We start from the raw sequence: 16,381 nt of genomic DNA, 5'->3' as shown, positions 1-16,381 counted from the left end.
CCTCGGATCATTACTTTTTCCTAATTCAAATAAAGAAAATAATCATCTGAAAAAAGAAGAAGCCATTTTTAGTTTCAAAATTTTCAGATAAACATAAGGATGCTAAAGATAGAATAGTTGTGCGAGGGATTATTTGACTACTCATTTTGATTGTTTTAGGGTATTTTTAATTTATGGAATTGCTAATTTTTAAGGAATCTTGAAAAAAAGAACCTTTGACACTCGAGCAAATTAAAGACTTCCAAGTTAAGAATGCTAATATGAGCCTTAGTTAAGAGTCTTAACGATCAATCCACTTCAAACCATTTTTAGATAAATTAATTTGAGATGGTAGATTATGATTAGGATAAAATGGACAAATGCAGGGTGATCATAACACCAAATCTTATCCTACTGTGAATTACATGAGTGTAGGACGAAAGCAAAATCCAACGTATTTGGGAAGATAGTGAGATTTGTCACAAAGATGTTCAAATTAGGGTAGAAGTGGTGTCTTTTACTCCAATTTTTGGAATGAATCGATTGCTCAAACTTGGCCTACTCTACATATAATTTCTAATCTTAACTTTTCATACCTTTTGAATATAAGTAAATTTAAGATTTTCTAAGATCTATAAATTTTGGTAAAAAGACTCAATCTAGATGACTATACAATTGAATTATTTAGTGGATATTGGAATATCATAATGGTCCAACTGATTTTAATTTCATCATTTTCATCATAGGTGTATGTTTATTGATGATCGACTAAAGTTTTTTTTTAACCAATATTATTATATAATTTAAATTATAAAATTCTTCTTAAAATCTTAATTGAACTTTTATTCCCCAAATTATCTCTCATGGGCAAAATTTTTTTACAATTAGCCAATATTTAAGATAATATTCTATCGACATAGGAGATTATTGTTTCGAGGTGGTAAAGGTTCTTTAGTGATAATTAAAAAAACATATTAATTATCCCTCAATGTCCCAAACTTATTTATTATCCCTCCATATGCTTGCATCATTCATTCTAATTTAGTCGGGGCATATGAACTTTTTCTTGCACAACCTGTTTACTATGCGTTATTAAGTGAATTTGCCTATGATATGTTATACCTTCTCATAACAATTTTAATATTGTCTCCCAAGAAATCATTTCTTGCTGTTTCATTCACAATGGCACAAAATTCTACTAACAAAAAACCCTCTATTTCATGATATTTAATCGCAGCATTGGACACAAGGAAGACAACATTTTTCATTCAACTTCTCTTATCTTATCTACGAGAATGTATACATAATAGGAAATACAAACAAACAAAAAAAGTCTCTTCAGGTTGTTTCGAACAGTTCCTCTTCTTCACCGCATGGCCGAAGCGTATTAGAGTAAGGGATCAACGATGGTAAATGGCATTCCTGCAATGCCAGCTTCTTGAGTTCTCCATCCCTTATACTGTAGGTGTATGCATCTTCATGTGTGGCGAAAACAAGTAGCGTAGTCGTCGCCACCTCACACAGCATGGTGGACAGCACGTTGAGTGGTTTCTTGAACCCCATCCGGTCCGAGCTTATCTCATGCGCCGTCACCCAGCGTATCCCACCGTTGTTACTCTTCTCCAGCAGCTCTAGAGCGAACACCCGAGAAGACAGACGGTAATGAATCAGGCAAACCGACTTTCCCTCCCACTTGCCGATCCCAATGGTGTCGGAGGGATCGATGTTCATTCTTTCCGGCGGTCGGATGATCTGCGTGCACTCAGTCCTCAGGTCGAAGGCGACGACGTACGCATTAATCATCCTGCACGTTTCCCGCGCCGACACCCAGAATATGGTCTCGTCGTGGACCACCGGGTGATCCAAATCTATTGCGCCCCCTCCAAAGTCGAGACGCTTGTCCATCGTCCACTTCTTGGCCACCGAGTCGTAGACCTGGCAGCGGCGCAACGAGTACCACACCCAGGTTGATGAGAGGTACACCAGCTTGTAGTCTTTCGTCATGTCCCCATCGTTCATGAAGTTCACCGCGATGCCACCCCCCGGACACAAGTCCGAAGGTGCGCGTAGATGACACCGAGTCCTACGAGCCGGGTTGTAGACATATAAGCTACGGGTGGCCGCCCGGCGGTTGTCGTGCATGACGAAGACAAGGCCGTCAGCTGACCCAAGGATGAAGCCGTTGTTCTTGCTCAAGAATTTGCCAAAGGTTCTTGGCACGCCGGCGTAGGGGTCAACGAGGAGAAAGGAATTGAAGGCATTGCGGATCTTGACGAAGAATCCGGAGACGGCTTTGCAGAGATCTGATTGTGAATGGAGGAAATCAGACTTTTCCGAGAGCTCGTGGAAGGACTTACAGACAGGTTGGAGTCTGAAGAATGTCTTCGCGGGGAGGTAGGACAGGATCTCTTCGTGCAAGTCGTCGGGAAGCCGACAGCTTCCGGTTACGGGCTTCTCCTCACCCACGATGCCGATCTCGAGCGGAGGGTTCATCGCTGCAGCAAGAAATCTAGATTCGAAAACTGTATAAGAAATCTCACTGTGTATATATATACACACTTTAAACGTAGATATATATATATGTATCAAGATATACACATATCAATATATATATATATATATATATTTATATTTATATGTATATATCTATCTATCTATCTGTCTCTCTATCCCTCTCTGTCTACATATATATATATATATATATATATATATAGAGAGAGAGAGAGAGAGAGAGAGAGAGAGATATAGATAGATATATACATATATATACATAGATAGATATATATATATATATATATATATATATATATATATATATATATATATATATATATATATATATGTGTGTATATATATGTATATATCTATCTATCTATTTCTCTATCCCTCTCTCTCTCTCTCTCTCTCTCTCTCTCTATATATATATATATATATATATATATATATATATATATATCTATGTATATCTATCTATCTATCTATCTATCTTAACATTGGTCTTTTTTTTGACATGAGTTGAGTGCAACGCGAAGACACACACGTTGAAAGATGCATGCCTCGTTAGCAGCTCGTGTAGACGTTCTTCTCTTTATTTTGGTACTTCAACATCACCAAGAAATCATATTTTGGTCATATTGTCTATCTCTGCAAGCTATATGTGCTCATTATTGTTTCTGAGTTTCGTAAGCGATTTGTTTTTTTGTGATACATACATACATACATACTTTTTACCATTTATAAATAGGGATGTTTTTTGTTGGGGCCATACTCGACTGAAAATCCAATTGGGGTCTGAATCTGATAAGCTTTTGGATCCAAAATGAGGAGGACCCGTACCTAAGAAGATTCAGATCGGACATTCTAATTTATGTATCATCGGGTGGGTGAGATATAGGATCCATACTTGATCTTGTAATGTTAATGGATCCAAAATTTTAGGTTGGACTTCATATCTTGTATGGAGCCACGAGGGTTATGGGCATTCCTATCCCCATAAGACATGCAAACCACAGCAGATTTCCTTTTCTGCTTCATTCTTACGTGTGTTCGAAACAAGCATTCCTCCGTTGGAAGGCTAAACATTTATTTTCTCCCATTGGCATCCTCGCAGCCGGCGGTGTAATGGGATGTGTGAAGAGCGGCAGCCAGAAGTCATTAGTTGCCGGAGGGGTATCGGCTGCGTTATTGTGTCACGTGTACACCCAGCTTCCAGAACGACCTCTATACGCATCATCCCTGGGGTTAGGGGTTCTACCATGGCTATTCTGCTCAACACCGGCTATATCTATCTTTTTTCCCCCTTCTCCTTATGCTTACTTAACCTGCCTGTTTTACTTATCAGGTACGTCCGTGACTCTTCTAGCTGTAATGGGGTCTCGCAACAAGTAGTCTGGAAAGGTATTCCCTGCAGGTGTCGTTTCTCTTGTGTCCTTGATAATGGCCGGTGGCTATCTTCATGGAATTCTGCGTAGCAGTAAAACATTGTATGTTTTGAATAGTCTTCTTCGTGTTCTTCGTGGACTTGCAGTAACCTTTTCTTTTATGCAGCTTGACTGTGTTCTTGTCTACCCAGTCACAGTTTCTACTGTGCAAGAACTTGCATAATTTGGATGCAGTTTTGCTAGGAAATAGAACATTACATCAACAGGCTCTTCTAATGATGAAATAGAACATTTCATCATTAGGTTCTCTAAGGTTGTCAACTGTAGATGCTTGATGGTTTGCTTCACGAGGACATAAATGGCCAATGGCCAATTAGATCTTTCAAATAGGCTCTTCTAATGCCATATCCAATGCTCTCTTGATGGCTTTGTCGAAAGGTCTAATTACATATTAATCTTTGTAATTATTTATTTTTAATATTTTAATTTTTATATTTTAAAAAAATTACATTAAGATATCTATACTTTGGAATATTTACGAAAGTAAAACATTTGATCACATTACTCTAATAATCTCTATGTTGATCTATAATACCTTTTAAAAAAATAGTATAATTTCATTATACTACAAGCAAGCAAGCAGGAATTGGACACTAAGAAAGAGAAACCGAAGAAAAATTTTCATGCTATTTTTTGTCTCTCTACGGTAATGCATATATATATGACAGGGAAAAAGGAAAAAGTCAGCTCCTCTTCCTGACCGCATGGCCGAAGCCGAAGCGTATTAGAGTAAGGAATCAACGGTGGGTAATGTCACTTTGTATAGTGAAAACAAGTAACGTCACTCAGCATGATGGAGCTCAGCAAGTAGTGAAAACACCACCCAAGTACACATTTCGTAATGGATTAGGCACAGCGACTTCCCAGCTTCATCGGACCAACGAAGTCCATGCTATGGGTGTTGTTGAGCGTACCGCCCATTCCGACGATCAGAGATTTGAAAGAATACGACTGTCCAAGAGGGAAGGGGGTAATTACCGTACCCCGAGCCGCAGCAGGAACACGTTACCCTACTTCTTCGCCATGCCCACGAGGTTCCGGTGGTTGAGGTCGTTGCCGACCTGTAGCCAGTTTCCGAAGATAGGGAAGGAGACGGGGCCGGGAGGGGCGCCATTGGAGCCGGAGCGGGAGAATACGAAGAAGAGGAGGAGAGGAAGAGAGAGAAGGGAGGGAGATTGATCAGTGAACAGATGCTTGGCAGCGTACGTGCAGGCAACTGCCGCAAGGGTGAGCATGGCCGGCCAACTTTGTGGTGGAGGCAGCCATGGCGATGGTCGTTGGCTTCCTTCTTGTTGCCAGTGCTGGTTGGATGCAAAGGAGGGAGAGTGGACGGTGATTTATATGCCAAGTAAGCGGTGGTGGTTCGCTCGCCCGCCCGCCGCACCTCCCTTTCAGCTTTCTTGTTGAAGTTTCCGCGTCCCACCACCGTGCCTGCATGGATGTATATACACACGTTCTTGTCATTCTCTGCATCATATATCGACACAGCTTTCTTCTTTTAAGGACCGATTGCCATATTCATCAACTCTTTCCATGAAACTATATATATTTCATATTTATTGTATTACAATAAATTAAAAATATATATATCGTTCTTTATATATTTTTATGAAAATGACACATAGTAATTACATTTAAAATTATCATTTCAGACATCATATGAAAACAATAGTTAATTATTAGATTTAGTGTGATCCATCAAATCACTCTCCTCCGTAAGACATTATCCATGACATCTAACTTGCCGAGAAAAGAAAGGGAAAAGGAAGCAGAGGTTACTTGGTGTTCGGGGTTTTAGCATCATCCCATTTGATTCAAGATTTCGGTACCTTTTCTTGCCGGACGAGACATCCTGAGATCTGACCACTGAATTGCTCAGAATTAACCTCTTTTATTGGCAATTAAGGGCAAAAAAATAAGAGAAGAAAAAAAAAAAAGATGAAGATGAGAATAATGCAGAGACTTCTTTTATGACTCAAAGCATGCAGTAAGTATTATTTAGTATGTCATATTTCTTTTTTTTTTCTTACATTTCAAAGCATATAAATTCGTTTTTGTACACTAATAGTATGTTATTCGTTTTCTCCTCTCTTGAAATCGAACAAATCCCAAAAAGTTATATAGACAAGATGTTGTCTATCTAAGATTGTATAGAGTTCAGATCGGTTATAGTTGCAGAATGACAAGATGTTGTTGCTCGACAGGGAACGCATGCATGCATTCATGCATATGAATCAACTAAACAATCCTCTTCTCTTTCAGGACATGTGAACTTTTTCTTGCACAACCTGTTTACTTTGCATTACTAAGTCAAAGTGAATTTGTCTATGACATGTTATACCTTCTCATAACAATTTTAATATTGTCTCCCAAGAAATCATTTCTTGCTGTTTCATTCACAATGACAGAAAATTCTACTAACAAAAAACCCTCTATTTCATGATATTTAATCGCAGCATTGGACACATGAAAGACAAAAATTTTCATTCAACTTCTCTTCTCTTATCTACGAACAGTTCCTCTTCTTCACCGCATGGCCGAAGCGTATTAGAGTAAGGGATCAATGGGGAACTGCATCCCAGCCATCCCAGCTTCTTGAGTTCTCCATCATTTATATCATAGCTATATGCCTCGCTATCTACGGTGAAAACAAGTGACGTGGTCATCGCCACCTCTCTCAGCACGACGCAGCTCACGTTGCGGGGTTTCCTGAACCCTAACTGGCCCAAGCTCACCTCATGCGCCCTCACCCATCCTGGCGGACCGTCGTTTGTCTTCCTCAGCAGCCACAGTCCGATCACCCAAGTACACGTTTCGTAATGCATTAGGCACAGCGACTTCCCCTCCCACATGCCTATTCCGATCGTGTCCGAGCGGGCGACGGCTGCTTCTTTCGGCAGAGGGATGATCTGCGTGCGCTCCTTTCTCACATCAAAGGCGACGACACACTGGTCGATCTCGTTCGAGAACGAATTTGACGATGCCCAGAACACGACGTCGTCGCAGATCACCGGGTGCTCCAAATGTAGTTCCAACCAACCGAAGTCGAGTTCCTTGTCCATCGTCCACACCCTCGCAGACGAGTCATAGACCTGACAGCGGTGCAACTTGCTCCTTACTGAGTGCCGTGAAAGGTAGACCAACCTGTAGCCTTTCGTCACCCCATCTCCATCGTTCAAGAATCTCACCGCGATGCCACCCCATTTACAATACTTGCCCGGCGGGGAGGGTAGCTGGCACCGAGTACCACGGACCGGGTTGTAGACGAATAAGGCACCATCTGTCTTATGCAACACAAAGACGAGGCCACCAGCTGACCCAACGATTTTGCATTTGCGGAACAAGAATTCGAGGCTGCTTCTGGGCACACCGGCGTAGGGGTCAACGAGGCAGAAGGCTCCAGAAAAGGCGCTGTCGTGGGGAAAGAAGCCGGAGATGACATTGTTGTGGTACGACTGTGAAAGGAGAAAATGAGAATCTGATGAGAGCTGGCGAAAGGTCTTGCAAACAGAGAGGAGCCTAAAGAAGGTCTTTGCTGGGAGGTAGGAGAGGATCTCTGCCAGCAAGTTATCGGGAAGGGGACGACCGCTACTTCCGAGGTTGGTGCTATGGGTGCTATTGAGCGTACCATCATCCATTCCAACGATCAGAGATTTGAAAGAGTCCAACTTATTGTCCATTATATAGAGAAGTAAGAGGGAAGGATGACGACTCTTAGTGTGAGAAGATATCCAACTCTCCTCGTTTGAAACAGAGAAATGTTTCGAGGACCGATTGCCATATTCATGTACTCTTTCCATGAAAATATATATATATATTTATTGTATTACAATAAAGGGAAAAACATATCATTTTCATATATTTTTATGAAAATGGCAATAAGTAATTACATTTAATATTACCATTTCAGACATCATATGAAAATAGTAGTTAATTATTAGATTTAGTGTGATCCTTCAGAGCACTCCCCTCTGTTAGACATTATCCATGATATCTAACTTGCCAAGTAAATGAAAAAATTGATTTGAATTAAGAGCCTTAGTTATCAATAAGATCAATAGATAGTGAAAAAATCATTAAACTTTGTTACTTGAGATGGTAAGTTTTGATTAGACGTTTCTATTTTAAAATCAATAATATATGTATATATTGAAACTCTTATTTAAACTTTGTTACTTGACTATTAAGACATTAAAGATTTATTATTAGACTCAAAAACTAATTTGTAGTGATTATATTAATTTGTAAGGACCCAAATTATATTGTAGAACTTTGCAAGGAAAATTATGTAAAAATGCCGCAGCCTGTCATACGCCGCCGCAGCCGTCCTCATCGGCATTCCTGGGTGCGTTCATGTGCCACGCGGCGCTCCTAAAGTTCTACAATATAATTTGGGTCACAAAGAGAGATTCACAACGGCGGAAACCCGCCTAGATGTTCTTGAAGCGAGCATGGAGGAACTCTACCATGGCCAACAAAAACTAGTTGGGGTAGAGAGCTCGCAAGAGGAAGCGGAGTCCAGGATCGACAAGGTCGAGGCCCTAGTCGACCGACTGTCTGATGACACCAAAGACTCCGTGCAACACTTACAGGATGTTGTGGCGGAACTCACTTCAAAGGTGGCCATGCTCGCAAGAACACTAAATGCGGGAGGAAGCAACACCCGCGTTGCACTGCCACAAAATTTGAGGGCACCCGAGCCTCATGGATATGGAGGGGCCAGAGATGCCAAAGAGCTCGAGAACTTTCTGTTCGACATGGAACAATACTTCCGAGCTACGAGGCCCGATTCTAAAGATACCAAAGTTTCTATAGCAACAATGTATCTGAACGGAGATACGAAACTTTGGTGGCGAACCCGTTGGGAGGAGATCCAACAAGGCCGGTGTCGAGTCGACACATGGGAGGACTTGAGTTCGTCGCAAGAAGGAAGTTGAGACAACTCCGCCAGAGTACCACCATCCGAGACTATGTGAAACAATTTTCTGCACTAATGCTGGACATACAGGACATGTCCGAGAAGGACAAGTTGTTCAGCTTCCTCGATGGTTTGAAGCCATGGGTTCAACAGGAGCCAAATCGAAGGAATGTTACCGATGTGGTCGGGGCAATTGCTACTGCAGAAAGACTCACCGACTTTGTTTCCTCCGAAGACCCAGGGAGAAGGAAACAATCTTCAGGCAATCGCCCTCCAAAACATTCTCAAGGGAAGGAGCTCGGGGGCGAACAAAAGAAGAAGAGTTCCCACAAAGGGCCAAACCCGAAAGGCAAGACCTCAAAACCTAAAGGATGTTTCTTGTACGGAGGACCGCACATGGTGAGAGAGTGCCCACAAAAACAAGCACTCAATGCTTTGACGGCTTCCATCCAACCCCCCCGATCGGACAAGGGCAAAGCTGTTGCTCTTACTTCGAGCAGTTCTGAATCCAACAGCGATGACGAGGAGTCGCAAGGACCCCGAATGGGAGCAATGCGTTTGTTGAACGTCATGCGGGGTCAAGTGGGGGAGAACATCAAAACAAAGCTACAAAAAGAAGGAAGTAGTGAGCTGATGTATGTGGACATCAAGCTAAATGGCCAAACGACCCGTGCAATGGTGGACACGAGCGCTACCCACAACTTCATAGCCGATCGAGAAGCACAACGACTTGGGTTGATATTGGAGAAGAGCCCAAGCCGAATGAAGGCGGTGAACTCGGAGGCCAAGCGAATCTCCGGGTTGGCGAAGGGTGTTCCCATCAAAATCGGGACATGGAGCAGGAACACCAACATGATGGTCGTGCCATTGGATGACTTCCAAGTGATCCTTGGAATGGAGTTTATGCACCCGGCAAAGTTGGTGCCAATGTCGTTCTTGAACTCCCTATGTATGATGGGAGGCGAGGACCCCTGTGTGGTTCCCATCTCTCGGAGAGGAACCAAGGAGCCCTGACACATATCGGCATTACAACTGAAGAAAAGGGTGCGAAAAGGCGAATTGACATTCATGGCTGCTATGAAGCTAAAGCCACTCAACGAGAAGGCCATTCAAGAACCTGCTGCGGTGGCGAACGTCCTGAAAGAGTTCAAGGACGTTATGCCACCCGAGTTACCGAAGACTCTTCCACCACGCAGAGGCATGGATCACAGCATCGAGCTGGAGCCAAGAGTGAAGCCTCCAGCGAGACCACCCTACCGCATGCCCCCGCCAGAGTTGGCAGAACTCAGGAAGCAGTTAAGTGAACTGCGGACTTGTTCGACCAATTGGGCAAAGCTAAGTATTTCTCAAAACTCGACCTTCGGTCGGAGTATTGGCAGGTGCGCATTGCTGAAGGCGACGAAGCGAAGACTACCTGTGTGACCAGGTATGAAGCGTTTGAGTTCTTGGTGATGCCTTTCGGCTTAACCAACGCTCCGACCACATTCTGCACTCTCATGAACCAGCTATTCAAGGAGTATTTGGATAAGTTCGTGGTCATCTACTTGGACGATATCGTCGTCTACAGTCAAACGCTTGAGGAGCATGTCAATTACCTTCAGACGATTTTCAAGGTTCTCAGGGAGAACACTTTGTTCGTGAAAAGGGAGAAATGCTACTTTGCTCAAACTGAGATATTATTCTTGAGACATCGAATCGGTGATGGCACCATTCGGATAGATAAGTCGAAGGTGCAAACAGTTGCAGAATGGCGAACTCCAAAGAAGGTGCTAGAGTTGAGATCCTTCCTTGGTTTCGTCAATTATTATCGATGCTTCATAGCGGGATATTCGAAGCGTGCAACCCCACTAACGAAGTTGCTGAAGAAGGAGCAGCCTTGGAAGTGGTCTGACAAATGTGAAATAGCATTCCAAGATATGAAGGCTGCTGTTATAGAAGAACCAGTGCTCAAATTGCCAAACTATGGGGAGCCTTTTGAAGTCCATACAGATGCTTCAGACTTCACTATTGGGGGAGCACTCATGCAGGAGGGTCATCCGGTGGCCTACGAGAGCCGCAAACTCAACGAGACCGAGCGGCGGTATCCATTGCATGAGAAGGAGATGACAGCAGTGATCCACTGTCTACGAGTTTGGCGACACTATCTCCTCGGATCGCGATCTATGCTGAGGACGGACAACATCGCTCTGAGCTATTTCCAAACTCAGAAGAAGCTCTCCCTAAAGCAGGCGCGTTGGCAGGACTTCCTGGCTGAATTTGATATGACAATGGAGTATAAGCCTGGGAAGGCAAATGTCGTGGCCGATGCATTGAGTCGGAAGGTGGAGCGTGTGAATGCCGCCCAATTGGAGGGCGGAAACCAAGCAAGTCAGTTGCACTCCAACTTCCTTTCCAGAATCAGGGATGGACTGTATAGTGACCCCCAAGTAGTTATCCTAATGCAGCTCATCAAAGAAGGCAAGGCACGACGATTTTGGGTCCAGGAGGGACTCGTTTACACAAAAGGGAATAGAGTTTATATTCCCCGAGTGGACAATTTGAGGCGTGAACCCTTAAAAGAGTGTCACGATTCCCTTTGGGCTGGACACCCAGGCATTCACAGAACGTTGGCTCTCGTGGAGAGGGCCTTCTACTGGCCGAAGATGGGGACTGATGTGGAGGAATATGTTCGAACATGCCTTACTTGCCAACAAGACAAGGTGGAGCAGCGGAAGCCGGTGGAACTTTTGGAGCCGTTGCCCGTACCAGAAAGGTCGTGGGAGAGCATTTCCTTGGATTTCATATCAAGCTTGCCACTTGTAGGGAGACTTGGATTGATACTCGTGGTGGTCGATCGGTTTTCAAAGTATGCAACTTTCATTGCTGCTCCCCTACACTGTTCAGCAGAGGAGGCGGCCAAGCTTATGATGAAGATTGTGGTGAAGTATTGGGGAGTCCCACACAATATCATTAGTGATCGAGATGCTCGGTTCTTGGGAAGATTCTGGACCGAGCTATTCAAATTGTTGGAGTCGAAGTTATACTTCTCTACAAGCCTCCACCCCCACACGGATGGCCAGACTGAAAGGATAAACTCACTCCTGAAGCAATATCTCCGGCACTACGTGAGTGCCAACCAACGAGATTGGGTGAAGCTGTTGGACATTGCCCAATTCTCCTACAACTTGCAGCGGAGCTCTGCATCCAACAAGAGCCCCTTCGAGATCATCACAGGACAACAACCGTCAACTCTGCACACCATGGCAATTGGGTATACTGGGAGTAGTCCATCAGCCTATCATTTCACAAAAGAGTGGCATCGAAATGCAGATATTGCGCGGGCTTACTTGGAGAAGGCGGCAAAAATGATGAAGAAGTGGGTAGACTTGGGAAGGCGACCACAAGAGTTCAAAGTTGGCGATTTGGTGTTGGTAAAGCTCCAACCGGCATCACTCCAATTCTTTAGGAACAAAGTCCACAAAGGATTGGTGCGCAAGTATGAAGAGCCCTTCCCAATTATCAGCAGGTTAGGCAACGTCTCTTACAAGTTGCAGCTGCCGGCGTGGTTCAAAATTCACAACGTTCTTCACGCCAGCAACCTAAAAGCCTACCACTTGGACCCGCAAGATGCTTCCCGAAGTGTTCCAACTCGGCTACCTCCCATCACAACCTCCTACGAGAAGTGAGTTGAAACCATTCTGGCGGACCGCAAGATAAAGCTACCCAACGGAGCTAAGCAGATAAAGTACTTGGTGAAGTGGTGAAAGCTTCCCCGAACAAAAGCCAGTTGGGAGCCTGAAGACGCCTTGCGACATGAAGAAGAAATCATCAACAACTACCAACAAGCGTCGACGAGGGCGTCGACAGTTTAAGTGGGGGAGAATGTCACGAACGATCGTCGCGCACTCGCAACAACTCCGTTCAACGAACCGTTCGTCGCTCACACCTACATGTACAGCTGTTTGACAGCATGTTTTCTCTTAGTTTTGGGTTATTTTGCTTGTAAAAATGTAAGTTCGAACAAGCTGCAGCGTTACAAAGCGATCGCTCACCGAAACGAGCAAAACAGCCTAAAACAGCTCCGTTTTCGCGTGCCGCGGGCTGATTTCTGGAATCTGCCTATGCTCACCAAAACGTCAGCCATCTCAGCCCCTTTGAACCCCCCGGGTGGCACAGGGCTGGATGGGGCTTCGGATATATACCGGGCGTTGAACACTCTTTCGCAAGTTCGCAAGTTCGCAAGTTGCCTTGATGGGAACTTGTTGTCGCGCCCGGGACCAGGTGAGTGGTTGTTTGTGGGCTTGCAGCTGTTCGTTCAACCTTCTAAAGCCCTTGTTTTCCCCCTCTCCCTCTTTTCTCTTGTGCACGCAAGGTGCTCGCTGAATTGCTTGTAAAGCTTCCCCTTTTCGCGAGATGTCGGGACTTGTCCGCCGCTCGTTCTTTCGAACTAATCAACTTTATTCTTTTACAGGTCCTTCGGGACTTGCGAGAGGTTACAAGTGGGCTGATCCTCGCGGAGCAATATCGCAAGGGCGAAGCGCGACTTAGGCAATGCAAGCTAAGTTCGCGTCTTTGCCGCAAAGGTGACCCGCGACTTAGACAACGCAAGCTAAGTTCGCGTCTTTGGCCGCAAGGATGCCTCACGCCTTAGGCAATTCCAGCTAAGGCCGTGACACTATGTCACTTGCTAAGATTGCAGCTTTTAATTGCCATCCATGTGGTCACTCCCTCCATCACATTATGATACCAGCTCCATATGTTCTGCCATCTCCTACATTTACTTACTGTACACATGAATTAATAACTTGGATCTCAAACTGTACCCAGCTCTCACCCACATTAGGTTGATTTCTGCAGAGGAAACGAAAGAAACATTGCAGAAACAGGACCAGCTATTGGACACTATTCGTTCTCATTTGGCACCCTAAAGAAACAAATATTGGTGATTCGTTAGCCTGCAATCTTCGTAAGGTGTGTCTTCCTAGGCCATAAAAGTTAAAATTATGGTGCCCTTTCTACAGGAATCTCTTCCTTCTACCTGCTGGATTCTTAACAAGATGCAGAAATTTAGAAGGGTTGTGAGGTACTGTCTGATCTAGAATCATGTGATATACCTTAACTTCCCATCTGTCTCTGCACAGACACTGATGGACCGTAACAACTATTATGAGGGAATTCCACAAGTTTGCATCCCAAGACACAGTAAGTAATTTGGGTTCCTCGACGGTGTTAGATTGCAGAACGACTAAAAGCAAGAACCCAAGAGAACTGTCCGATATATGTACACATTGCAGCATGATGTGGAGGACAGTTCTCCTCATGTTACACAAAGTGCTTGATGGTCTTTGTTTCGTCTAAGGAAGAAAAGAAAACAATAAAAGGAAATAAAATCTTTTACCAGGCACACGGGAAAACAGAAGGGGAACAGAAGGAGTTACAGGAGATTGGTGAAGAAACTTCAGATCAAACTACACGAATTCTCTTCTTGGGAGGGAGAGGAAGGAAGACCGAGGTAAGATCGGGAGTAACGGCGTGGAATTCCATGGAAGGAGCCGGCGGTACCCTCTTCGCCGGCTTCGGCTTTCTCTTCGCCGGCGTACAAACAAGGACGGGCTTGAGAACGGTCTCTTCCGCCTTTTGGTGTGACGCACTCTTCCTCTTCGGTTTCGGCAGCATCGGGACGGCCTTCCACGGGCTTGTCCCGCGTCGGCGCAGTCTTTATGGGCGGAAGCAGAGGCAATTCACCTACGACGACGACGACCGCCTCGGAGCCCATGGCTGCGGAGATCAAGAACTGAAGACGAAGGCAGTGGAGGCCACAGGATTCCCTTGAGAGGAGCAAAGAGAAGCACACCTCACAAGGTGGTCGGCTCGGAGAGGAATCCTTGTGGTGGAGGAGAAGAGGAGAAGAAGCTGAGCAGCAAATTTGGAGGGAGAGGGAAGGGCGAAGGAGTAAATTGGAGGAGCGAGGCAGCAGCTTCGACGTTGTGGCATCTCTACGGCTGTCCTCGACAAAAGAGAAATGCCAGGATCCACGTCTTAACGCCGCTTTCGGCACCCTCCTCCATTTCCCCGGTGAACCAACTTTTCGTCTCCTTTTTTCTGTTCTCGCTGCTCTGCTGAAAGCGTCGTCGGCAGTGGGCTGCGGACGACAACAAAGCATTAAATAACCGGTTAGTGTGGAGAGAGAGAGAGAGAGAGAGAGAGAGGCACCATACTCGATCAACTTGTTCATTCCATCGGTCGTTGTCCCCAACTCCATTAGCCTTCTTTTGGTTTATTTTTCTCTTCCTTTTTTTTGTGTCCGAGTCAAGAAAGGTTGTGTCGACAACAGACGAGGAGAATATGAAGGCTAAGGTAGACTCTTTTGCACGAGGCAAACTGTGTAGGGTTAATAAAAAGTAACTTCGATGTTCCTATCCTTCTTGGATGCCATGGGACCTATAATTTTTGTTAATGGGCGCAAACAACAAATTAATAGGTTAGATTCTATTCTATTCTATTCTATTCAAACACATCCGCGCATCTGCCACGCTAGATAAGACATGGGCATGACCCTTTGATGGATCAATCACGAAGAATGGTTATACGGCTTTACCTTTGAATCTACGTCAAAATGGTCAAAGTTACCATGGAAACTATCACAATCAAACTCCACTATGTATCATTAGACACTTCAATTCTGTATCCATGTGAAACTAATCTTCCTGCCAACATTTATAATACAAACTCAATAAGAGACCTTCTTTCATGGGTCTCATTTTGCTTTCATAGGGGGCATATCAAAATTGTTCCTTGAGGCTTAAATTACCAAACTTGAGCTACTTTAATTGCAGGAGTAAATTCCAAATGGTAAAAATGGTATGTATATATAAACGACTATTCAGGAAGAAATTTAGGCACTCTAACCAAACAATCTTATTGATTATTCTAACAAAAGTGAAAACAGCATGATACAGACTCCACTAAACCATTACAGATAACAAAGCGATAACAAAGATCAAGCAGACAATTTGTACCTATTGCTGCTCGGTTGTGTTATCAAGGCTAGCCAAGAAACTGTACCACGACACCAAGTGATGTTGTCAGAACTACCCCTTTGATAGGCCTCCTGTAACAGTTTCTTTGCTGCTTGTTCTGGATCTTGTAGGGGTTTGACAATAGCTACCACCGCCTCCTGAATTTGGAACCAAATGAAAAAGAAAGGGTTCAATCTTCGGAGATGATATTTCAGGTACCTACTTTTTTTTTTGTTTTTTGTTATTTTCTTCTTTTAAAGTATACCTCATTCGTTCGTGACAACATCCCACAATCAGTCACTTGCAAGGATGAGGAATTCGAGAGATCCATCAACCGCTTCCACCTGCATTCAACAGTAGTCGAAGCAGTCAAAGGCATTACTGTCAGATGATGATATGTCTCGAGTCTTGAAGACAATAACATTGTAGGAATAAAGTGATAGGTCAGAGATCAAACATGAATTTCTGGATCTGCGACAACAAACTGTTTCAGGTGCCTATCACCAAATGCACGAGAAACGGCAAGAACACCACCGACACGCCAT

At 44.1% G+C, this 16,381-nt stretch overlaps 1 long non-coding RNA gene across 2 annotated transcripts; it reads right to left on the bottom strand.

Moving 5' to 3' along the window:
* Positions 1–14,086: 14,086 nt before the first annotated feature.
* LOC135660481 (uncharacterized) lies at positions 14,087–16,375 on the bottom strand. 2 transcript variants are annotated; one of them, XR_010506636.1, is made up of 4 exons: positions 16,102–16,375; positions 15,036–15,994; positions 14,672–14,959; positions 14,087–14,595 (listed from the first exon to the last, which is right to left on the bottom strand). It is a non-coding gene; the product is annotated as an uncharacterized LOC135660481 (long non-coding RNA). The 2 variants fall into 2 exon arrangements; XR_010506635.1 differs by having other exon boundaries at positions 14,087–14,959.
* Between the last annotated feature and the right edge of the window lie 6 nt (positions 16,376–16,381).

Source organism: Musa acuminata, unplaced genomic scaffold (assembly GCF_036884655.1).
Source record: "Musa acuminata AAA Group cultivar baxijiao unplaced genomic scaffold, Cavendish_Baxijiao_AAA HiC_scaffold_486, whole genome shotgun sequence".
Taxonomy (NCBI): Eukaryota; Viridiplantae; Streptophyta; class Magnoliopsida; order Zingiberales; family Musaceae; genus Musa; species Musa acuminata.
The sequence above is the reverse complement of the archived record's forward strand: the minus strand, read 5'-3'. Positions and strand labels throughout refer to the sequence as shown.